The sequence below is a fragment of the Panthera leo genome, chromosome A1 (genome assembly GCF_018350215.1).
Source record: "Panthera leo isolate Ple1 chromosome A1, P.leo_Ple1_pat1.1, whole genome shotgun sequence".
NCBI lineage: Eukaryota > Metazoa > Chordata > Mammalia > Carnivora > Felidae > Panthera > Panthera leo.
The window spans coordinates 2,397,592-2,421,783 of NC_056679.1; the positions used below are offsets into that span (position 1 = coordinate 2,397,592).

At 41.2% G+C, this 24,192-nt stretch overlaps 1 protein-coding gene across 6 annotated transcripts in view; it reads left to right on the forward strand.

Annotated features, from left to right (window-relative positions):
• FGF9 (fibroblast growth factor 9) overlaps positions 1-24,192 on the forward strand; it is a 93,912-nt gene that overhangs the window by 18,543 nt on the left and 51,177 nt on the right. The window contains exon 1 of one of the 6 annotated variants that reach the window (XR_006199846.1): positions 10,582-10,622. The exons of 4 other annotated variants lie outside the window; for them this stretch is intronic. The gene's annotated coding sequence lies outside the window, so the exon portion shown is untranslated. Of the gene's footprint in view, positions 1-10,581; positions 10,623-21,278; positions 22,804-24,192 lie in introns of those variants that run through there. One more of the 6 variants, XR_006199870.1, reaches the window with a different exon arrangement.

The window sequence follows — 24,192 nt, forward strand, 5'->3', positions numbered from 1 at the left end:
GACTCTGATAGAAGGTAAAATGTGATGAATGCTGCAGACAGGTTCCAAGTATTTGGGGAAAGAGGGATTAATTATAACCGGGAGTGTTCTTGGAAGGGGTAGTGGAGTTTGCAGTGGGAATTCAAGAATGGAGAGCGTTGTCAACGAGCACCTATTGCTCAAAGAATACTTGAGCAAAGGTGTTGAGGTAGGACAGGGCAGGGTATGTTCTGAGAGGACACCCAACAACTATAGGGTACGGTTAAAGGGAAGCGAAGTAGAAAGTAAAGCTGAAAAGAAGTTTAAAGATCCAAAAGTGAAGGATTTTCCTTTGAATTTTAGATGGAAGGGTTTGGACTTCATTCTGCGTTTAATGGAGAATCATCACAGTTTCTCATTGGAAGACTGAAAGATCAGTTAGGAAGTTACTGAAACAGTGTAGAAGTCAGAACACAAAGATCCCACCAAGGGAAGGAGCAGAGGATATGGAGAACAGGAGGATTAGAAGCCCGAGCTAGAGGCAGAGTCCAGAGGATGTTGAAGATGAGGAAGAACACGGAACAGTCTTGGTGGTGCCACGAAAGAGGCAGGTTTACACAGGGAGGAGGGAGGTGGTGAGGAAGGGAGTCAACATTCTGTTCTGGTCTTGTGGTAATTTTGAAACGTTGACGTTGGAAAGTACAGCACGTAGTGAGAATGCATGTTTGGAGTTTTGGAGAGCAGTCAGAGCGAATACTCTTGAGCTCAGGGATGCCTGTTATTTACTGGAGAATGGATTTTAGGGAGAAATCTAGAAAAGCCCCCATAATACTATAGAAATACCATGTACCCACACTTAAAGTACATTTATCATATTGGAGAAATACTTAGAAACAAAAGCATTAGCATTTATCAGACATAACTGTGTCTAAAGAGGAAAAAAATGTACAAAGGAGAAAAACACTAAGTGTCTTATCACTAAGTGATAAAAAAAGACAGGGGTTCAAGGGGGGAAAAGGGCCTAATTTCAAGAATCGTTTGTTGATTGAAGGGAGTCTTGTTATTGACGGGTTTTATAGTTTATAATGGATCATTGAAAGGTTGTGGAATATACTTACATAAAAGTGTTATCATCCTAATGTTCGGATGCAGCAGTCAGAATAGAGAGCTGTGCGGGTAGTCAGTTAACGGGAAAACGATTTTGTCCTCTATGCTTAAGTCCTTCTAGTCACTTCGGAGGCATTTCTAGTTTTATTTAACTTTATTTCCTCACTTGATTTCCCTACCACAATGGAACAGGCTTCCTCAGGAGGCCTTAGACTTCCCACTCAGGAAGTGCTCAAGGAGAGTATGATTGACCAGATATCTGTTGAGGTATTCCAAAAGTCATTTTTTCTTTGGGAGGAAAGTTGGCCTAACTGTCACCCAAAACCATATGAGCTCAAGATTAGGAGTTAAAGATTGGTTAGGCATTGCTGGGTTAGAGGCTAGTCATTACCTTCTGGTTCCAATGACATCCCTGTTGTTGATTCTTTTGGAACCCAAAGTAGAAAGGATCACAGGAGATTGTAAATAATCTTAGTATCTTTTATCTTTCCTTTATGATTCTTATTTTCTAAACTTCTAACATTTTTAGTTCCTAGGTAGGGAGAGTAGGAATGGAAACGTGTCTTATGGGATGTTTTGTTTGAATTTTGAAGGCAGCCACAAAGAGAAGCTTTATTTTAAAATAATATCTTAAAAATTTTATTTCAAGTCAATTCTTGGAGTTTAAATGGAAAAATTACCAAGTATGTTTATGTTGTTATAGTTAAAGGTTTACAATTAATACAAAATACCTTAAAGTTTTCAATTGACTGTAACACTGACAATTTTGTATATACATAAGAGATACATTTCATTATTTAACTTGTTTTTTTCACTTGAATCTTACTCTCTTTTCTATGCTTGGAATATGTGCTTATGCTGACTATGATTATAAAATTAGTCCGATTAAATATGGCAGAAAATGAAAACAGTCTTTGTAAATCTTACATAAAGACAAAGATAAAATACAACCGCTTAAGTATCCTCTCCTACTCCATGAGTGTTTTTGTAACAAAATTGTGGTTCTATCATTTGGTAGTCTTAAAGCCAATCTTAATCCAACTTCTAGTCCCATTAGCAAGAGTCATATTCACATATATTTTTTCAACAATAGATGGCACTAGCATACAAGTATCTCATGAGTATTCAACCCAACAGAACTGTTACTAGGTGGGAGAGAGATAAAAGATACTCAGGATGCCTGAAGACCAGGAATGCAGTTCGGATGAACACAGATATATCGGGGAGCCACGTGAGATACAAGCAGTTCTTGAGCAGGAAAGCACTTCCAAACATGAACGTAAGTGCCAACACATTTGGGGTAGGCTGGTCTCTTGTTGAGGAGAACAATAAAAACCAGCTCTCTTGGAGAATGTCTAACCAGAAAATCTACCTAATTTCTTAAAATAAATTCTAAAGAATGAAGGAAACCAAGGATTGCATTTGCACACCCACTGCAACCCTAGCAGAAGTAGAAGTATAGAAGAATGTGAAGAAGAAAAAGACGTTCAGAAACGGGATGATGACTGAATGCCATAGGTATTTGGAACTTCAGAAAAAAGTGCTATGGGGCCACCTGGGTGGCTCAGTCGGTTGAGCATCCGACTTCAGCTCAGGTCATGATCTCGCATTTGTGAGTTCGAGCCCCTCGTCGGGCTCTGTGCTGACAGCTCAGAGCCTGGAGCCTGCTTTGGATTCTGTGTCCTCCGCCCTCTCCGCCCCACCCCTGCTTGTGCTCTGTCTCTCTCTGTCTTTCAAAAATGAAAAAACATAAAAAAAATTAAAAAGAAAAAAGTGCTATGTACTCTCTGCCTATTTCTTCCTAAAAAGTATAAAAAGTATGATGACCGCACAGATGTCTAAGAAAATGTCCTCTGGGGAGAAAAATACCAATAAAGGTGATAAATTGATCCTGATTATGATGCAATACTTGTACAGTTGACCTTTGAACTATGCAGGGGTTAGGGGCACCAGCCCCTGCACAGTCAAAAATCCGTGTATCGTTTTGGATTCCCCCCAAATTTAACTACTAATAGCCTACTTTTGACGAGAAGCCTTATTGATCAACAGTCAACACATATTTTGTATATGTATTATATACTGTATTACAATAAACTAGGGAAAAGAAAATGTTATTAAGAAAAGCATAAGGAAGAAAAAATACATTTACAGTTCTGTACTGTATTTATCGGGAAAAATCCATGTATAAGTGGACCGCAGTTCAAACTCAACTGTAATCACATTACAGTTTTCCATTTGCAAAGCTGGCATACGTGAAACTTTACTTGTATTGAATTCGACTTAAAAACCATTGCAATTTGAGTGTTTGTTCCCAGAATGGTCAAACAAACACTGCTTGCTAAATAAGCTAAACTTAATTTTATACTACCACATAAAAATTAATTGCAATTAAGGCTTTTCTTTAAGTTAAATTCTTTATTAGAATATAAGGGCACAACAATGGGTTTACATATTACCTCTGGGTCTCCTTTTCCTTACTGGTAAAATGTAAGGGCTAGATTATTTTTAATATTCCTCTACTGTTCTATGATATTGCATATAAGAATGATATATGACTTAGAGCAAGATTTAAAGAAATATAAACACCCAAGTTAAAACTAAATATTTATTATTAATGCTTTAATAAAGTTAATACCTTACATTTTTTCCTTATAAGTTGACAAATTTATTTTGAATCTTTCCTAATGTCAAATATCTACAGGCTGTAGCATACATAGTCCAGGTTTTCCTGGATTTCCGTGGTCTTTGGAGTAAAACTATATTGCTTTGAATATATTTGCATTATTTAATATCTTCTGCTAATAAAACTTTTCTCATCTACTTTTCCTGCTTTCCTACTAAAGTCATGAATATGTTTAAAATTATAATTTGTAAAAATACTTAAGATGAACAATTCTCTTAGTAATTCAATAAGTTTGTAACCTACCTTTGACACTCCTCAATGGTGCAAGCTACTTTGGAAGATGAAGCGTTAAAAAGGAAATTAAAAAAGCCAAAAGCACCTGGTGACTCGGTTAAACATCTGACGTTGGCTCAGGTCGTGATCTCATGGTCCATGAGTTCGAGCCCCGCGCGGGGCTCTGTGTTGACAGCTCAGAGCCTGGAGCTTGCTTCGGATTCTGTGTCTCCCTTTCTCTCTCTGCCCCTCCCCCACTCATGCTCTGTGTGTGTGTGTGTGTGTGTGTGTGTGTGTGTCTCAAAAATAAATAAACATTAAAAAAATTATTTAAAAAAAAGCCAAACTCTTGCCACTCATATAACAAATATGGTGGTTTTAAGAACAAGGTCAAGTTCTACTTGTTTGTAAAATCTTTCCTTATATTCCTAGCTACTCAGCTGGACTGTTGTTCTGTAATTGTCATCTTCAAATATGTATCTCTCTGAGTAGATCCTAAGGTAATTAATTGAAACCAAATTATTTTCTTGTGTATTTCACTGATAATTTTCTTTTGCTATTTTCTCTCTCTTTTTTTTCTCCTTGATTTTCTATTTGTCTGATGTCACATATGCTAGACTGATTCTGATCCTGTTTAGAGTTTTTCATGAGTAATTCAGTAGACTTTTGATTCCAATAAAGTTGTGGTTTTCTTCATCATGGGCTTTGCTACCATTACTCCATTTGGTTTCTTCCAGAACTTTATTGTGATTTCTTATCTGCTGATGGACTCTTGGTCTCATTATTATGTAGGTTTACATTTTAGCAGAGTCTCAGAGTGGAGAGAAGGTAAATACGTATGTATTATCTGTCTTCTATGAGTAGAGTTAAAAGTACTTTTATGGTTAATTTGGTTAGGATTTAAAGACATTAACTTAGATCAGTGGTTCTTAAAGTTTAATCTTTGGACCAGCAGCATCAGCATCACCTGGGAGTTGGTTAGAATGCAAAATCTTGGGCCCATCCTAGACCTACTGAATCAGAAACTTCAGGGATGATTCTGAACAACCCATGTTTTGACAAGCCCTCCACATGATTCTGTTGCAAGATAAAGTTTGAGACTACTGATTAAGGGAATCTGACACTTCTTAGGGCACCGTTTCTTTCTTAGCCTCTTTGTTTTTCTATTGAGTTAATTTTGGCTCTCCTTTTTATTACTTTACTTTCTGTTTATCTTTTTTTTTCTTTTTACTAACTTCTTTTTTTCTTTTTTAAAAAAATGTTTATTTTCATTTTGAGAGAGAGTGGATGCATGCGCCCATGTGACGGGCAGAGAGAGGGACAGAGAGAACCCCAAGCTGACTCTGTGTTGCCAGTGCAGAGCCTGACGCAGGGCTCAGTCTCATGAACCGTGAGATCATGACCTGAGCCAAAATCAAGAGTCAGATGCTTAAATGACTGAGCCACCCAGGCACCCCTCTTTTTACTAACTTTTTAAGTATATACTTAGATTTCATCTTTATTTTCTCTCTCTCTCTCTCTCTCTCTCTCTCTCTCTTTTTAATTTTAGAGAGCACATGGGGGAGAGGGGCAGAGGGAGAGAGAGAGAGAAAATCTTAAACATTCTATACGCTCAGCACAAAGCTCAACATAGGGCTCGATCCCATGGCCCTGCGATCATGACTGAACCACCTAGGTGCCCCTCTTTTCTAAATTAGGCATCTAAGTCTTTAAATATTCATGAATTACTGCTTTTGCCATACGCCTACAAGTTTTCGAATGTGGTGTTTCTTTTTTCTTTTAATTTTTAATTTCATTTTATTTTTTATTATTTTTTTTTTTAATGCTTATTTATTTTTGAGAGAGAGAGAGAGAGAGAAACAGCATGAGCAGGGGAGGGGCAGAGAGAGAGAGAGACAGAGAGACAGAGAGACAGAGAGACAGAATCTGAAGCAGGCTCCAGGCTCCAAGCTGTCAGCACAGAGCCCGATGCAGGGCTCGAACTCATGAACTGTGAGATCATGACCTGAGCTCAAGTCGGATGCTTAACCAACTGAGCCACCAGGTGCCCCTCTTTTTTTTTTTTTTTTTTTTTTTAATTTCACCATATTTGGCTTATTTATGTATTTATTTTAAGTAAACTCTACCCCCAATGTGGGGCTCAAATTGAATATTTGTAAATTATTCATTTACAAATATTTAAAATTTTCCACTATGATGTCTTCTTTGACACATTTTGTGAAGTTTTGCTTTAATTTTCAAATATAGGGCCTTTTGTTTATCTTTTTGTTTATGCCTTCTCTTGTGTTTAGAGAGCAAGACTTGTGTGCTATTTCTTTTAAATGTAGAGACTTGCTTTGCATTAATTTTTGTAAATATTCCCTTTGTGCTTGAGAAAAATGTGCATTCTGTAATTATTGGATCTGTTCTAGATATGTCCAGTAAGTCAAGCTTATTTGTTGTGTTTTCAAATTCTTTCAAAGCTGTAGTTGCTATTGCTTTATTGTTTACTTGTCTTATTTCACGTTTGGGAAAAATATGTTGAACTCTTCCAATCAATATACACATCTTACGACAATAATTTGTCACTTACTTCCCGTAGTTCAAGCAGTAGTTGTTTGTTTGTTTTTTAGTTTTGAGGCATATAAGTTGTAGAATTGTAGTAATTTGTTGGTGCACTGACTCTTTTTATCATCATGTAATGATGTATCCTTAATAGTGCTTGTGGTCAGAGAATATCTTTTGTCTGAAATAAATATAGCTACTCTAGCTATCTTTTGCTTATTAGTTTCCTGGAAGTCTTTTTCCATATGTAAAAATGAGGTAAAATTTAGTTTAAAATTTTCCATATCTCTATGTTTTGGTTTTTGTGAATAGCATATGGCTAGGTTTTGCCTGTCTTTTATCTGGCAAGTTTAGTTCACTAGCTTTTCTTGTGATTATAGACATATTTAAATTTGTTTCAATAATCTTACTTGGTGCTGTCTATTTGACTATGTTTTCCTATGTTTTTTTACTTCTTTCTTGCCTTTTAAATACTGATAATTAAAAAAAAAAAGAGGGGCGCCTGGGTGGCTTGGTCGGTTAAGCGTCTGACTTCGGCTCAGGTCATGATCTCACGGTCCGTGAGTTCGAGCCCCGCGTCGGGCTCTGTGCTGACAGCTCAGAGCCTGGAGCCTGCTTCCGATTCTGTGTCTCCCTCTCTCTCTGACCCTCCCCCATTCATGCTCTGTCTCTCTCTGTCTCAAACATAAAATAAACGTTAAAAAAAAAAAATTAAAAAAAAAAGAATACTGGTTGGAAATGATACCTTCAATTTTCATATTTGAACTCTTATGCATACTTATTTATCAACATTTGAAGTTAATATTTTAGCCCTCTTTTGGACAACTTGGGTCCTTGGAACACTTTAGCTCTGATCACTTTGTCCCAATTTTTATCTTGTTTTTATTCAACATTTTATTCTAGCCTTATCTTTCCAAATCAAACATTACTATTGATTCAGAAGATATTCCTGCATTTTAGGCAAGTTATTTGCCCGCTTCTTCCTGCATTTCAGTCCCCCTTTCTGAGATCATTTTCCTTCTCATGAATATATCTTTTGTAAGTTCCTCTAGTGTTGTCTTATGGTCTACATGGATGCTTATTTTAGAAAAGAGGGGCACCTGGGTGGCTCAGCCCATTGAGCGTCTGACTCTTGATTTTGGCTCAGATCATGAACCCAGGGCCATGGGATTGAATGTAGTCTTACGGACTACACTAGGGGAACTTAAAAATACTCAGTTTTTTAATTTATCAGGATTTACATTAAAATGATATCACCTGGAAACACATATAATTTTCCTCCTTCCTTTCCAATTTGGACACCTTTTATTTCTTTTTCTTGCCTAATTGCCCTGGCTAGAATTTCCAGTAGTGTGTAATAGAAGTGGTGAAAGTAGACATGTTCTCCTTGTTCCTAATTTTAGAGGAAAAGCTTCCTAACTTTTACTATTGAGTGTGATGTTTCCCATGGAATTTTCATGTGTGGCCTTACTTATGTTGAGGTAGCTTTCTTCTGTTCCTAGTTTGTTTAATGTTTTTATCGTGAAGGGGCATTGAATTTTGCCAAATCCTTTTTCTATAGCAATTGAAATGATCAGGTGGTTCCTCCCATTTCATTCTATTTTTGTGGCATATCACATTGATAGTTTTCATATACTGAACCATTCTTGAATTCCTTAAATAAATCCCACTTGATCACGGTTCATTATTTATTTATTTATTTATTTACTTACTTACTTACTTACCTACCTACTATTTTTAAAAATATAATTCATTCTCGAATTGACTAACATACGGTGTATAAAGTATGCTCTTGTTTTTTGGGATAGATTCCCATGATTCATCACTTACATACAACACCCAGTGCTCATCTCAAGTGCCCTCCTCAATGCCCATCACCCATTTTCCCCTCTCCCCCACCCCCCATCCACCCTTAGTTTGTTCTCTGTATTTAAGAGTCTCTTAGGGTTTGCCTCCCTCCCTCTCCGTTTGTAACTATTTTTCTCTCTGTCCCTTCCCCCATGGTCTTCTATTAAGTTTCTCAAGATCCACAGTGAGTGAAAACATATGATATCTGTCTTTCTCTGACTGACTTATTTCACTCAACATAATACCTTCCAATTCCATCCACGTTGCTGTAAATGGCATGATTTCATTCTTTCTTGTTGCCAAGTAGTATTCTGTTGTATATATAAACCACATCTTCTTTATCCATTCATCAGTTGATGGACATTTAGGCTCTTGCCATAATTTGGCTATTGTTGAAAGAGCTGCTATAAACATTGGGGAACAAGTGTCCCTATGCATAGCACTCCTGTATCCCCTGGGTCAATTCCTAGCGGTGCTGTTGCTGGGTCATAGGGTAGATCTATTTTTAATTTTTTGGGGACCCTCCACACTGTTTTCCAGAGCGGCTGCACCCGTTCACATTCCCACCAACAGTGCAGGAGGGTTCCTGTTTCTCCACATCCTTGCCAGCATCTGTAGTCTCCTGAATTGTTCATTTTAGCCACTCTGATCGGCGTGAGGTAGTATCTCAGTGTGGTTTTGATTTGTATTTTCCTGATGATGAGTGATGTTGAGCATCGTTTCATGTACCTGTTGGCCATCTGGATGTTTTCTTTGGAAAAGTGTCTTTTCATGTCTTCCCATTTCTTCACTGGATTATTTGTTTTTCGGGCATTGAGTTTGTTAAGTTCTTTATAGATTTTGCATACTAACCCTTTATCTGTATATGTCATTTGCAAATATCTTTTCCCATTCCGTCGGTTGCCTTTTAGTTTTGTTGATTGTTTACTTTGCAGTGCAGAAGTTTTTATCTTGATGAAGTCCCAATAGTTCATTTTTGCTTTTATTTCCCTTGCCTTCAGAGACGTGTTGAGTAAGAAGTTGCTGCAGCTGAGGTCAAAGAGGTTGTTGCCTGCTTTCTCCTCTAGGGTTTTGATGGTTTCCTGTCCCACATTTAGGTCTTTAATCCATTTTGAGTTTATTTTTGTGAATGGTGTAAGAAAGTGGTCCAAGTTCATTCTTCTGCATGTTGCTCTCCAGTTCTCCCAGCACCATTTGCTAAAGAGACTGTCTTTTTTCCATTGGATACTCCTTACTGCTTTGTCAAAGATTAGTTGGCCATACATTTGTGGGTTCAATTCTGCGTTCTCTCTTCTATTCCATTGGTCTATGTGTCTGTTTTTGTGCCAATACCATAGTGTCCTGATGATTACAGCTTTGTAGTAGAGGCTAAAGTCTGAGATTGTGATGCCTCCCGCTTTGGTTTTCTTCCTCAGTATTACTTTGGCTATTCGGGGTCTTTTGTGGTTCCATACAAATTATAGGATTGTTTGTTCTAGCTTTAAGAAGAATGCTGGTGTAATTTTGACTGGGATTGCATTGAATGTGTAGATTGCTTTGGGTAGTATAGAATGTTTTTCCGTTTCTTTGTGTCTTCAATTGTGTTCATAAGTTTTCTGTCGTTTTCAGCATACAGATCTTTTACATCTTTGGTTACGTTTATTCCTAGGTATTTTATGGTACTTGGTGCAATTGTAAATGGGATCAGTTTCTTGATTTCTCTTTCTGTTGCTTCATTATTGGTGTATAGAAATGCAACCAATTTCTGTACGTTGATTTTGTACCCTGCGACGTTGCCTAATTCATGCATCAGTTCTACAGCATTTTGGTGGAGTCTTTAGGGTTTTCCATGTACAGTATCATGTCATCTGCAAAAAGTGAAAGTTTGACTTCTTCTTTGCCAAATTTTATGCCTTTGATTTCCTTTTGTTGTCTGATTGCTGATGCTAGAATTTCCAACACTATGTTAAACAACAGCTGTGAGAGTGGACATCCCTGTCGTGTTGCTGTGATCTCAAGGGGAAAGTTCTCAGTTTTTTCCCAATTGAGGATGATATTAGCTGTGGGCTTTTCATATATGGCTTTTATGATGTTTAAGTATGTTCCTTCTATCCTGCCTTTCTTGAGGATTTTTATTAAGAAAGATGCTGTATTTTGTCAAGTGCTTTTTCTGCATCTATTGACGGGATCATATGGTTCTTATCCTTTTATTACAGTGATGTATCACATTGATTGATTTGCGAATATTGAACCAGCCCTGCAGCCCAGGAATGCATCCCACTTGATCATGGTGAGTAATTCTTTTTATATGCTGTTGAATTCGATTTGCTAGTGTCTTGTTAGGAATTTTTGCATCCACGTTCATCAGGGATATTGGCCTGTAATTCTCCTTTTTTGTGGGGTCTCTGTCTGCTTTGGGAACCAAAGTAATGCTGGCTTCATAGAATGAGTCTGGAAGTTTTCCTTCCCTTTCTATTTTTTGGAACAGCTTGAGAAGGATAGGTATTATCTCTGCTTTAAATGTCTGGTAGAATTCCCCTGGGAAGCCATCTGACCTAGGACTCTTTCTTATTTGTTGGGAGATTTTTGATAACTGATTCAATCTCTTCACTAGTTATGGGTGTGTTCAAATTTTCTGTTTCGTCCTGTCTAAGTTTTGGTGGTGTGTGGGTATCTAGGAGTTTGTCCATTTCTTCCAGGTTGTCCAGTTTGTTGGCATCTAATTTTTCATAGTATTCTCTGATAATTCCTTGTATTTCTGAGAGACTGGTTGTGATAAATCCATTTTTATTCATGATTTTATTATTTGGGTTCTTTCTCTTTTCTTTTTGAGAATTCTGGCTAGGGGCTTATCAATTTTGTTTATTTTTTCAAAAACCACCTGTTAGTTTCATTGATCTGTTCTACTGTTTTTTTTTTTTTTTGGATTCTATATTGTTTATTTCTGCTCTGTTCTTTATTATTTCTCTTCTCCTGCTGGGTTTGGGTTGTCTTTGCTATTCTGCTTCTAGTTCCTTTAGGTGTGCTGTTACATTTTGTACTTGGGATTTTTCATGTTTCTTGAGATACGCCTGGATTGCAACGTATTTTCCTCTTAGGAGTGCCTTTGCTACACCCCAAAGCGTTTGGACTGTTTTGTTTTCATTTTCATTTGTTTCCATATATTTTTTAATTTCTTATTTAATTGCCCGGTTGACCCCTTCGTTTCTTTAAAAAAATTTTTTTTTTAAACATTTTTTCATTTTAGAGAGTGAGAGAGACAGAGCATGAGCGGGGGAGGGGCAGAGAGAGAGGGAGACACAGAATCCGAAGCAGGCTCGAACTCATGAACCGGGAGATCATGACCTGAGCCGAAGTTGAACGCTTAACTGACTGTGCCACCCAAGCACCCCTGATTTATGATTTTTGATTGAGAATTCATATTTAGTCGGTTAATGTGTGGAAACCCTGGGGACCTCAGTTGAGGATATTTGTTTCTTCTTGGAAGATAGGGGTTTCTTTGGACCTTTGTCGAGTCTCTGGCCAAATCCTCATGCCCTTATTTCAACTCCCCTCCCTTCATCCTGGCTAGGTTGATATGTAATATTTACTGCCATGCCACACAGCACTTTACCCACGTTTATAACTCACTGTGTATTTTTCTTCCTTGTAAGTTTATGTTATGAATCAGTTAGAATAGGCTAGGCTACATTGTGTTAAGCAATTCCAAAAATCTCAGTCTTTTGAAACAGCATAAGTTGATCTCTCACCCACAGAGGGACTGATGCAGGTCACAGTACATGTGTCACCAGGGCACCTGTCCTCAGGCAGCCCGGGTTACTTTGTTCTTATGGTCCTGCTGTGTCAGCGTGAGGCCCCTGCTTTCATGATGTAAACGGAAAAGAGAGCAGAGAGAATTTTATATGAAACTTTTATTCTGTCAACTCAAAAGCGACATTTGTCATCCAGCTCATATTTTTGGAGGGAGTTATGTGATTCCCCCAGCCGCAAGGGACCTGGGAAATACGATCTTCCACAGGCCCAAGAAGGAAAGGAGAATCAGATACTGGTAACCCCTGATAATGACTGCCACAGCTTAATTCCCGAGAGCCCCCCAATGTGGCAAAAATGGCTTTTTATGTAGAATTTACTTGTTGCACGTTGAGAGGGCCTTTCATACTGTCTAGACTGCAACTCTGCCGGATGGGAAGCTCCCAGCTCGTTCTTACATGCACCAAGATCTGAGAGCCCGATGACATCTGATGATGTCACAAGTTCTACTACTAAGAGTTTTTAAAAACTCTGACTACTTTTGATGAGGTGAATGAAATAATGAGATAATTGCCTAGTTTTATTTGCCCCAAAGCAAATACTTGTATTCTTGAAATGTAATGAAATAGAATATGAGTTTTGTGGATGTGAGTTTGGATAGAGGCAGCACAGAGTACTATATGAAAATATAAAGGAAGATATTTGAAAAAAATGTAAGTTAAATAGGATTGAGGAAGGTGAATGATTTTTGGAAAACTTTCTAAGGCACATATTACTGTCATTTCACCATGATCCTTTGAAACAGTTGAGCACTTTTGGATTCCTTTCTGGTGAGTATCGATACTCTGTACTCAGATGAAACGATCAATTCTAGAATGTTTAGGATGTGTAACACTAGCGGAATTAGGTCTTTTAAATTCTTATTAGAGTTACTAATTTTATTGCTTCTTTTATTGATAGTTTTCTCTTTAAGATGTTGTTATAATGGGAAAATATGTACACTTTTGTCTCTAGGCTCGGAAATAAGCTGAATTAAGAAGCATAATGAAACATGTCAAGATCAACAATTTTAATTGACACATTTGACTCCAAACTTGAGTGAGATTTACCAGAATGTCTGTATCTAAGTCTAACGTGAATTCCGGAGTTTTGAATAATTACAGTGTGTGCAGCTGGAGGAAACAACTTAAATAGGAAGGAAATCTATTACGTCACAACACTGTTAAGGAGACAAATATAGAATTACTAGTGTTTAAATCTATTTTCAGTAGTTTGAAATTATATGTTGCATGAAAATGCTAAACTCAAAGAAGCTTATTGAGTCTCTAGCTTCTCTGAGCAGCTGCCAATGGCTAATGGTTATAATTATTATTATTATTGGCAATAACAATAATTAATAGTAAAATCTACCTTAAAATGTGATGCTTTTAAAAATAATATTGAAGATGACAAAGGGCATATAAATTTTCCCTAATAAAGTTGAAGATTGTAAAACTACATCATAATGATTATTTCCTCTAAAGCACATTACATTTTAACTGGGATTATTTCCTATAGTCAAGATATTTAAAGAAAACACTTAGGAAAAATACACCAAACTCTTTAGGAATAGAAGTGCCATCTGAATGGAGAAAAAGATATTATCATTCTAATATTTGTAGTAATAACAAGGGAAGAAGACTCATTTGCCCATTATATTCGGTAATATTTGAATGGCGATTTAATTGACCTTATAATTTTAAGATACTCTTTTTTAATGATAAATTTTGGTATGAGATTCTGCAAATTTCTTATATACTAACAAAGAGAACAAGTTTCTTCTTAGAACTTAAGGGTGCTGTGATAATGGTCAACATAACTGATGCCACATGCCTGGCCCCTGACATCACGCTTAACATGTATGGGCTCAGTTAATTTCCCAGCAGCCCAAGGAGGGCGGTCACTCCGTTGACTGCACAGAAGAAGGAGGCTCCGAGATTTGCCTATAGAGAGTCCTATTCCAGTCTTCCTTCTTAACTCTGGTACTGTGCTCCCTCCCGGAGAGAAAGTCAGGGAACCACACTACTAACAAATTGCTTCTTTTAAACCTAACCCTCCTCCTACTATCAGTGGGATAATAGTTGGTTTGTGTACACCCGAGAAAAACAAGACAATATATTGCTAAATAAAACCAGAGTTGTTAAAAGTGAAAGGTGAAATTTGAAATCTCTTTTTCGAATAAAGGACTTATATAATTTTGGATTTGGAAGAAACTTTTAAAATTATTTATTAACTCTTTAATTTTACAAAGGAAATAAAATGAATCCAGAGACTTGACGTTTTTTGTGCTGGATGTAGTGATAGAACCTAGGTCTACTGACTGCTAGATAAGTACTTTCTTCCAGATAAAAATTTTGCTTTTTTAAATTTTTTTTTAAAAACACCATCTTGCTATTAGGCTTTAATAATTTAACATTCTAGATATGACTAGCAAAACCAAAGCCTGCCATGTTAGGTTTAATGTTGGCAATCTTGTTTACTTCTTACCAAATAATCATGAAACTACATTTCCTGCCTTCAACTCTTTCTTTTCTCTTACCTCTTTTTTATTGATTGATTCTTATGTAATGTGCGTCCAGTTTCTGTAGACGAAAGGTGACCAGAAGATGAATCTGCTGCTTTTGACTGGTGATAAAAAACAGTGCTCGGGGCCCCTGGGTGGCTCAGTTGGTTAAGCATCTGACTTTGGCTCAGGTCATGATCTCATGGTCTGTGACTCCGAGCCCCTGGTTGGAAATCTCTGCTTCGGAGATTCTCTATCTCTAGCCCCTGCTTCAGAATCTATCCCTCTCTCTCTGCCCCTCCCCCACGCATGCTTTTTCTCTCTTTCTCTCTGAAAAATAAAATAAATAAACATTAAAAATCATTTAAAAATAGTGAAATAAAAATAAATGCTCTGTGTGTTCATGAAAATATCTTCAGAAAATGTTTCCTCTCGTGGATATCCCATCGGAAGGGAGGGCAGATCAATTCCACAGCTTGTGGCCGCCAACCGAGCGGCAGGGGCAACGATATTTTGGGGGCCAGCCTACACCTCATACCTCCGTGTCTGTCTAATCAGTAGTGGCATCGCTTCTCCGAGCAGTATGGTAAGCAGGTCCTTAAACTGACCAGCGCCCTGCCTTCAGCACCTATTGGACACTGTGATGCGGTATCCCATGGTAGCTACCTTTCTCTAGTACTGATCTAACTCACCCGTGACAGCGATAGCCGTCTTGTGACGAAGAGGTCTGCAGTCATGGAGGCAGTTAATCGCAGTGCACTGTGGGAAAATGCTCAGCTCAGACATTGCTAATGTGTGGACCCATCGTTTCCAGTAGTGTTGGGATTGTGGGGCAGCTAACAGGAACACCAGCAGCCTAGATAGCAGAGGACCGGGAGAAGAGATGGAAACTATGCTTAGGGGGTGCCTCCTCAGTGCCTGGTTTGTGCTAGAGGCTACCTGCATGACCTCGTGCAGTTATTCAACCCAGATGTGTAATCTTCATTTTCTAGAGAGGCCCGTTGCACTCCTGGGAGGTCAGGTAACTTGACCACGGTTGCCCAGCTTATATGGGCACGTTACATTCCCGTGGCCAGCTGTGGGCCTGTTTACACTCGGATCCTTACCATTGTGCTGACCTCGCACACTGCTCCCACGTCAGGCGGCCTCCGCGTTGGCCGGGCTAAAAGACGGCTCCAGTAGGAATCTGGCAGAAAGGGAGAAGCCAGGCATTTCTTTGGTTGCCGTGGCTCTACCCGGTCCACCGTGGGTCCGGCTTCCACCAAGTGACCCTGGGTTGTGATAGCTCGCTTTTCCCTTTAAGTTCAGACTTGTTGCCAATCTCCAGACCACTTCGCTCGGCTCTTCCATGGCCTCTGTTATACCTCTATCCCAGGTGTATTTGACTCTAAAGTTGACATTAGAAAAAAATCTGATCGAAGTCCAAGAGCTGTCACTTTGCCTTCTTTTCTCTAAAATTGAGTTAAAACTTTTGCCTTCTTTATCTCCCAGGATTGTTTGAAGCTCAGATGAGACAGTGTAGGGGAAGGCTTTGCAGTAAAGAGATGTAGTATTATATGTTTCCGTCACTGAAACAGATAGCCTAACAGGCATTGGGCCCCAGACTTTGGCGAAGCCTTTCTGTCTAGAAAAGTCTTCTATCTGGCTGGGGTGTGGGGGTGGGCTTTAAAATTACTGCTGCTTGGGTCCCACCCACATGGACTCTGATTTCAGGTGTCTTGGGAACCTATGTTTTCAAAAATCTCCAGGTGGTTCTAATGTGCAGTCGGGGTGAGAAACACAGCTTTCTATCGGTGGTTCTTGAAGGGTGGGCTTTGGACCGAAAGCATCAGCACCATCTGGAAACCTGTTAGAGCCGCACCTTCTTGGGACCCACCTAGACCTGCTGAGTCAGAGACTCTAGAGTGGGGCCCTCCGGCTACCTGTAAGAAGCCCCCCGGATGAGTCTGGTGCCCACTCAGGTTTGGGTCCAGCAGCATTGGGTGGGCGTGCCGCGCTTCAGTCAAAGAGGTTTAGCTGCCCTGCCTTTTCTCTCTTTTCACCTCTGCTCTCCTGTGGCTGGAAAGGGGGACTTCTTACCGTCCCAACCACGATTCCTTGTGCTTCCTGTGACCGTGTGAGTACTGCTTCTGTGGCTCTCTTGGCTGCGGCTTCAAGCCAGCCACCGTTGGACACGGAAGTGGAATTTATTTATTCAAGCCCTCGTTATTAAGCACACGCTGTGGGCCAGGAACTGTGCAAGGCCCTGAGAGTGCCACAGTCAAAGGAGGGGATGGGCTCCATCCTCAGAGCACCGGCCGTCTGGGGAGAGGCCGCCAAGCAGCTAGCAATGCACATCTGTCGCGAGAAATGCTGCGCGACGGCCCTCGCCCTCGCATGCAAGAATGGCACCGTTATTTCCCTGACGACAGTGATCATAAGATTTATCCGCATCAGGGGTTCTTTTGCACACAATGAAGATAGAATTAATGTAGTGTCTGATAAAGGGAGGGACCAGTTTCGCTAGCTGTGGCTCCAGGATGTCCCGAAAGGGCGGGACCCGCGGGAGTGGCTGTCAGCCGGGCGGCCCAGGCCTTGTCTGAAATCCCCACGGAGGAGGCGCCTAGAAGGCAGACCCTCCTGGAGCTCACCGGGCTAAGGGCCCGCCCAGGTAAGTCCGCCAAGAGGGATTCGGGAGGCAAGGCGTTTGCTTGTCCAGAAAATGACAAGCTGCTGATGCTTCTGCCTGGTAGAATAAGTGTTTGCTCGAGCAAGAATGAGGAAGGGGAACGTGTCTAAAAGTGTATTTAGGATTCGGGACCCTCTCTGATTTGGCGAATAGGTTTTCGAAGTGGAAGGGCTAGCTGTCTCCAGAAGAGGGCGCCTGTATTCTTTGTTACCATTTTCCATCTGGAAGCGACCGTTTATATTTTCATACTGGCACAGAATAAACAGAAGACTGACTTATGTTTTGCTGTTTGCAGAACTGACTTCATGTAATTTTGACAGTTGTACCACATTCCAAACGGTTATAATTTTTTCCACTGGGACTTGGGGATATTAGATTAGGACATCAGAAAACCATGGGAAATGCGTCTCCTAACAGTATTCTTGCACTACATGAGCTCTGTGCTCTTTGGCTTATCTGTAAAAACATCTCCTTCATTAGCGCCTACGAACAAGGCCTGTCAGTAACACACTAGTCTCCAGAGCATGCTTCTGCCTATTTGAAAGAATATTTACGTGACGCGGAAAACAAGTGGTTGATCCATTTAAAACGGCGAAACAATTGGATGGTACATTTTCTTCTTATTCAGACAGTTACAGCACTATGGAGACGTTGCCATTAATAAGTTCAGACGTGAGTAACACGACACTTTGGCAGGTCGCATGCCAGAGTCAGAAAGGGGCCGCCGTGTCAGAGGGGGCCGCGAGCGAGGAGGACACATGTACACAAACACGCAAACTCCGCTCGGTGGCCAAAAAGGGTGAGTGGAGGAATCTGAAAGTAAAAATCTGTGGCTTTTGAATTTAGTGTGAAATTGCAAACAGACGATGCAGTAAGCGGATCAGAGCGCGAGGGAATAGAAGTGAAATTTTGGTGACACTAGATAAAAGCATGTGAAGGGCGGTCCCTGTGGCTCAGGGGTTCTGCTCTGCCTAGAGGGCCGATACGTTGGCACATGGGTGACGGTGCCGTTTTTAAAGCAGATTTGTGCGATTTCCCGCTTTCCTGGGAAGTAATTCTCTCTCTCTCTCTCTCTCTCTCTTCGCTTGCCTGCCCCCACCTTTATACTCCCAAATTAATATGACATGGGGAGAAGGGATGTCCAGGTTGGGCTTTATGTTCACGCGGCTTTCTGCAAAGATAAGAGATGTTAAACCTTCTGGGACTGATGACTTGCCTCACGTGGCTCTGAGATTTGCTCTCCTCGGAAGGTGAAGAAGGGTGGGGAGAAAGGGCGAAACGGCCCTTTCTGTACTGCTTTATTATGTGCAGCGTTTTCTCAAAGTCTTAAGTGTGGGTGAAAGCTCTCAGCCTTTAAATTAACGTGACCCAACGTTCACATGGCCGATGCTGCGGACAGGCCCGCCTGTGAGAAGATTCGGGGTCTGGGCTTGATTTCTGTGGATGTAATCAGCAGAGAGCATGAATGGGAGGAATGATTGGGAAGCTCTGAAAGTTTCTAGTGTGCTCCCTGTTTTGTCATTATCTCGGGGTAATTGGAGTTGAGAGGGTAGGACCTCTAATGAGCGGCTGCTCTCCCCTAATGGACGGGGACTGGAAATTAGTGCGGCTCCTGCTGTTCTACGTGAGTGAACCGTGGCGGCCAGAGCCGCCAGCGGGTCCCTCCAGGAAGTTTAGGCAACTGCCTAATGGTGGCCTCGCTAATGGCAACAATTACAGAATAGCCTTTTCAATGAGACCCGTGTGCATCAGTTAGAGACTAATCTCATTGAGCAGCAACAGGCCTGTGACAATGTCCATTCGGTGACTGGTACTTCAGCATCGCTGGCTAGGAGGGGTTTTCGTGTCTCCCGAGAAAGCCGAAATAGACACGAGGCGACACCAACCTGTGCCCCTTTGCAAGACCAAGATTGCAGCAGCAGGCGAGAAAGCAAGCGCGCCTTCTCCCCGGGGCCGTCTCCTGCCGGGGCGGTAGCCCCCTTTTCTACCCACGGCATCCCACTTAACAAGTACAGAGCCGGGGCCGGCACACGGGCGCCGACCCTCCGCCAGCCGCGGCCTTCGGAGTTACCTGTCACGTCTCGGAGGGAATGGGGGGGGGCACCGAAGGCAGGAGAGGGTTCCCGCGATGAGAATCCGTCAACACGGGTGGATGCCTGTAGCCGGGAACGAGAGCCGGTCGGTGCCGTTTCAAATCACCGGACTCGTTTACTGTCACAGGTTTTAACACCTCCGGTGACAGAACTGGGGCTTCCAGGCCCGGCCGTGGAAGCCACTGTAGTTTAAGGTCACGTGGCTTTACTCAACCTGTGGGAAAGACCGGCCTTGTGCCGTCACGGCAGCCCCGACTTGACCCCAGAAGGGCCTGGACTCCGAGAGAGAGTAAGGAGGCATTGCCTTTTAGGGGCCCTCCCGGGCAGGGTCAGCTCCCCAGCACGAGGGCCTCTTAAACTGTCCATCCCGGGCACCTCTCTGGCCTCACCCTACCCCCATCCCGAGAAGAACCAGTCCCCTTTGAGGCATGAGCGCTCTTTCTCGGAACGATGGGATCCCTTCGTTTTTACGGAATTAGCACGATGGTAAATTTGGCCTAATACGCACACACACACACCACATCTCCTCTATAGAAAGACATAGGTGTTGAATGAGCCGCAAACGTCTTTAAACATAAAACCTACGTAAGGAAAAAATTGAAGACGGCAGTATGTTTACTGCGTGGATTTCAAGATAGGCTAGGTCTTTTTCGTCAGAGTAATTTATCCTGAGCAGAATCGACTGACCCAGATCTGGACGTTTTTGTTTGTGTGTGGGGGGTGGGGAAGGGGAAGCTTCAAATTTGTCTTAGCTTTTTGGAGTCTGCTCCCATAGTATAGCTGCTGACTCATCATCACGGAAGAGTGGAGATGAGAGAAAGTCGCAAATACATTTGGTGGATGGGAGTTTTTAAAAAATGTTCTTGCTGTCATCTTCAGGGTTAAGTGTTGTTCCAGCCGTAGCACGCAGACACAAAAATTGCTCGTAAAATATAATTTCCCTAGAAGATGATCCCTTATCCGCTCAGAATGAGGAGACAGTGCTGAATTCAGCTCACAAGTGGCCAATTTAACTTAACACTATTTGCATGAAAATAATTGCGGGTGCAAGCAGGGAAGGAAGGTTTTGAGCAGTTGGCCTTAGGTGTGCCTGGTCAAGTCCGGTCCTGTAATATCCGTTCTCTGCTTTGGCTTGAGTCATTTCAGGGACTTGTAGCTTTTTTTTTTTTTTTTTTTTTTTTTTTTAAGAGGGAGCACAAGGAAAAATTGCAGACTTCACCTAATTTAAAATAAGAACTTCCTATCGACTGATTTTACTCTTTTCACTGCAGAATTTAGAGAAAGCAAGCAGTTCACAAGGCACCTATTTCTGGTTTGCAATACAGGTTGTGGTTTCCCTCTTATTAAACATTGGCTATATTTTTAAGACACTTTGCCTAAGAGTGGATAAAGTGTTTGCAAAGTAATGGTTGTTGAAAGCGTCCGAAAATCCCCCAGGAACTAATTTGTTGTTGTTTTTATTCTCTAACTAGAATGGGAGTTTGCCTAAGATGTTGGTGATTTCCTGCAGTGATTTCTGAACGAGAAGTAGATTTAAGGTTCGAAGTCACTTTTGTGTGTGATCTCTGGGTTAAGAAGCAAATTCCTCAGTTTGAAGGTTCAAATGTTTTTCTTTGGAGAAATAGAAAAAAAAAAATCCAAGGGACTTGTTAAACATGCTTGTGCCATATCGACTCCATCATAGACTGGAACTTGGCCCACAACAAAGCCTTACGGGTGTGAGGTGCTGGGGGGTTAGGTGTCGTCCTTGGGCCACAGAAACCTCAAGCATGTGGGCAGAATGGTGACCATTGGCAGCCATCAGGCTGTGAAAACAACGTGCTAATTACTGGGGAAAACAAACAGCCAGCAGTTTCTACATACCCATCAGGAGATATGAATAACAGAGTACGTACATTTTTAAATTTAGCGCATTTTTGCTGCTCAATAAATGCATAATAATAATCATCATCACATTTTTATTAGACACTGTGCATTTATGAGCGAGCTTGGTGGTCTCTTTGGGCCTCTGCCAAGGTCTAATGGAGCCTTCATAGCGGTGCAGACTCCTCTTTCAGATTTTCCCCTCCTTTCTGCATAATCTAGGGGATGACAGCAAACCTACCTGGGGTAAAGGGAACGTGAAGGAGGTAGCTTTTACTTTATCTCAGAGTCAATCTACCCTGGCTTTTCCAAGCCAAAGACATTCTTCTAGAAATCACTGTGCTCCGTGACAAAAGTTGAACAGAAGATAATCACTCACAAAGGAAAAGAAAAATGTTAGCATTAGCCTTTTTTCAAAAATTGGTTTCTGACCCAAGTGTCAACGTTCATTGACCTATAATGCTAGACACCCTGCTTCCTTATTAATAATGGCAAAGTTGGGGCTTGGCACAAAAACATCACCTTGCGTTTTAGAAAGCAGAAACGAAGGCAAAGCGAATGCCGTAACATCCCACGTATCGGATCTAATCGGCCTGGGAACATGGAAAGATGGGACGGGGACATGCGTTCAGTCAGTCAACAAATCTCTGTGGAGCACCCAAGATGGCGCAGCCCCTCTTCCTGGGACTTGGACACATTGGTTACCAGGACAAAGGCCCCTGACTTTGCAGGGCTCAACGACTGGGTGGTGTTGAAGAGCATGTCCTACTGAGTAGAAAGTGGCAGTGAAAATCCAAACATCTCGCCTAAGTTTGGACGGTGAGGAAAATGAAAGCGAAGTGAGGGACTCAGGGTCATGGAGCTTGGGAAGACGCAGTTGAAACTAGACTTTCTGATGGGATTCGAGTATAGGAAGAATTGTTATCTTGGAGGGGACGGCGGCCACCTCCAAGGAGGGTGGTACGGAAGGAGCCATGCCAGCTGCTAGGAAAGAAATCCAGACTCGAAGATATGGAAGAATGGCAATGAGGACTGGAATGCAATGCCAAAGAAAGGAAAAACAATGAGATAAGTTACGCGTGGTCTTCCCAGAGCTGGGCATGAACTATCTTTCAGCTTTCTTCCACCTTTAAAAACTCGAAATAGCTGTAAACTTATTTAACGTCAATAAGCAATACATTGTCTAAGGGAGATAAACACAGAATAGTGCACCGTACATGGACCTGTACATTTAGAGAACAAATGTGGATTGTGTCTAACGTGTAGGTAGAGGGTTGGGCTTACACACAGGGAACATTTTTCCTCCATCTGAGGCAACATCTACGTAGGAGGCTGGTTCACCACTTCTAGACACATTTGTATGTGCACCCCACCGCACATGATGCCCCTGTATGTGGCATAGAAATATATATTTCTATGTTGTTTGGGTGTTTTTGCTTGTTTTTGTTTTTAGGTTCCAAGATATATAGTCAACATATCACCCAGAGGAGAACTATTTGACGCGTTCTTGGAGTGATTTCATCTGTTGAATGTTAGGTAGTGACTGAGAGACCAGGTAGGTTTGTCTGGGGGGGGGGGCATAATTAGTAAAGCTTTAGCGCAGGTAAGAGCAGGGCCTAGTGCGGCCATTCTACCTACTTTCCTTCTGCCTTTGCCGTTTCTTGCTACTACTAGATTGGTACCCACCACCGCCTTGTGGTGAGACCCTTGAGGGCAGGGACCGTGTGTCGTGTGGCATTGAATTCCTAGCCTCCAGCACAGGGCTATGCACTTGGTGGGGGCTCAATGCATATTTATTGGCTAGAATTGAACTATTATAAACATACAAGGAAAGCCTCATCAGGGAGCCCGGAATACCAAGAACTAAGTTAAAGGAAACTTGGGGCAGGTCTTCCTGCCCAACCCCAGGGCACAGCTCTCCGTGTCTCAGACACCACTCCCTGCAGTTGGGCAAGGAGGGGTGCCGACTTCAGGGTGGACTGTGTCTAGTTTAAAGGATGCTCACTGTGGCACTGTGAGTGAAAAACTGTTGACAAGTCGCACATCCATCAATAGGAGAAAATTGTTGGATTATGGTATATCGATGCTATGGAAGGTGAAGCGGCCATTGAAAAGGAACCAGGGAAGTCTGCCTGTTCTGACAGAGGAGGATATCAGTGGTAGAGTACTGGTGTTTTTTTTTTTTTTTAATGTTAATGTTAATTTTTTTTAATGTTTACTTATTCTTGAGAGAGAGAGAGACAGAGACAGAGCGCAAGCGGGGACAGGGGGGCAGAGAGGGAGACACAGAATCCAAAGCAGGCTCCAGACTCTGAGCTGTCAGCACAGAGCCCGACGCAGGGCTCAAGCTCATGAACCGTGAGATCATGACCTGAGCCGAAGTTGGATGCTCAACTGACTGACCACCCAGGGCGCCCCCACCACCCCTGCTCTGCCCCCACCCCCCAGAGTATTGGTTTTTGAAAAGCAGTGTGCATGTCATTATGTGTAATTTGTTCCCATTTAAAGAACTACCCCTGTACATATGTGCATATGTATGGGTACTTACAGAAAGCTCTGGAAGGATGTACGCACATCAAATACTAGCGAGTGCCTATGAAGGGATGGGAGAGATTTAAAAATCCATGTACTTCTGAACTGTCTGAATGTTTTACAGCAAACTTGTATTATGTATGCAATAACATATATATGTTATTTCTCTCTATATTTTTATAGATATATATTTATATATACAGATATTATAGATATATATTTTCTCTCTCTCTCTATATATATATGGAAAAGAAGAGTTTCTCTCCTTTGTGAGAATTGGTTTGTTGTAGTAGCCTAGAATTAATGTATAAATAAGTATATATTAAATAGTTGTTATTTAACTAATTTACTATTGGTTGAGTGATTGATTCTTGGCTAAATAAAGTGGAACAATTCTCACGAAGGAAAGAGA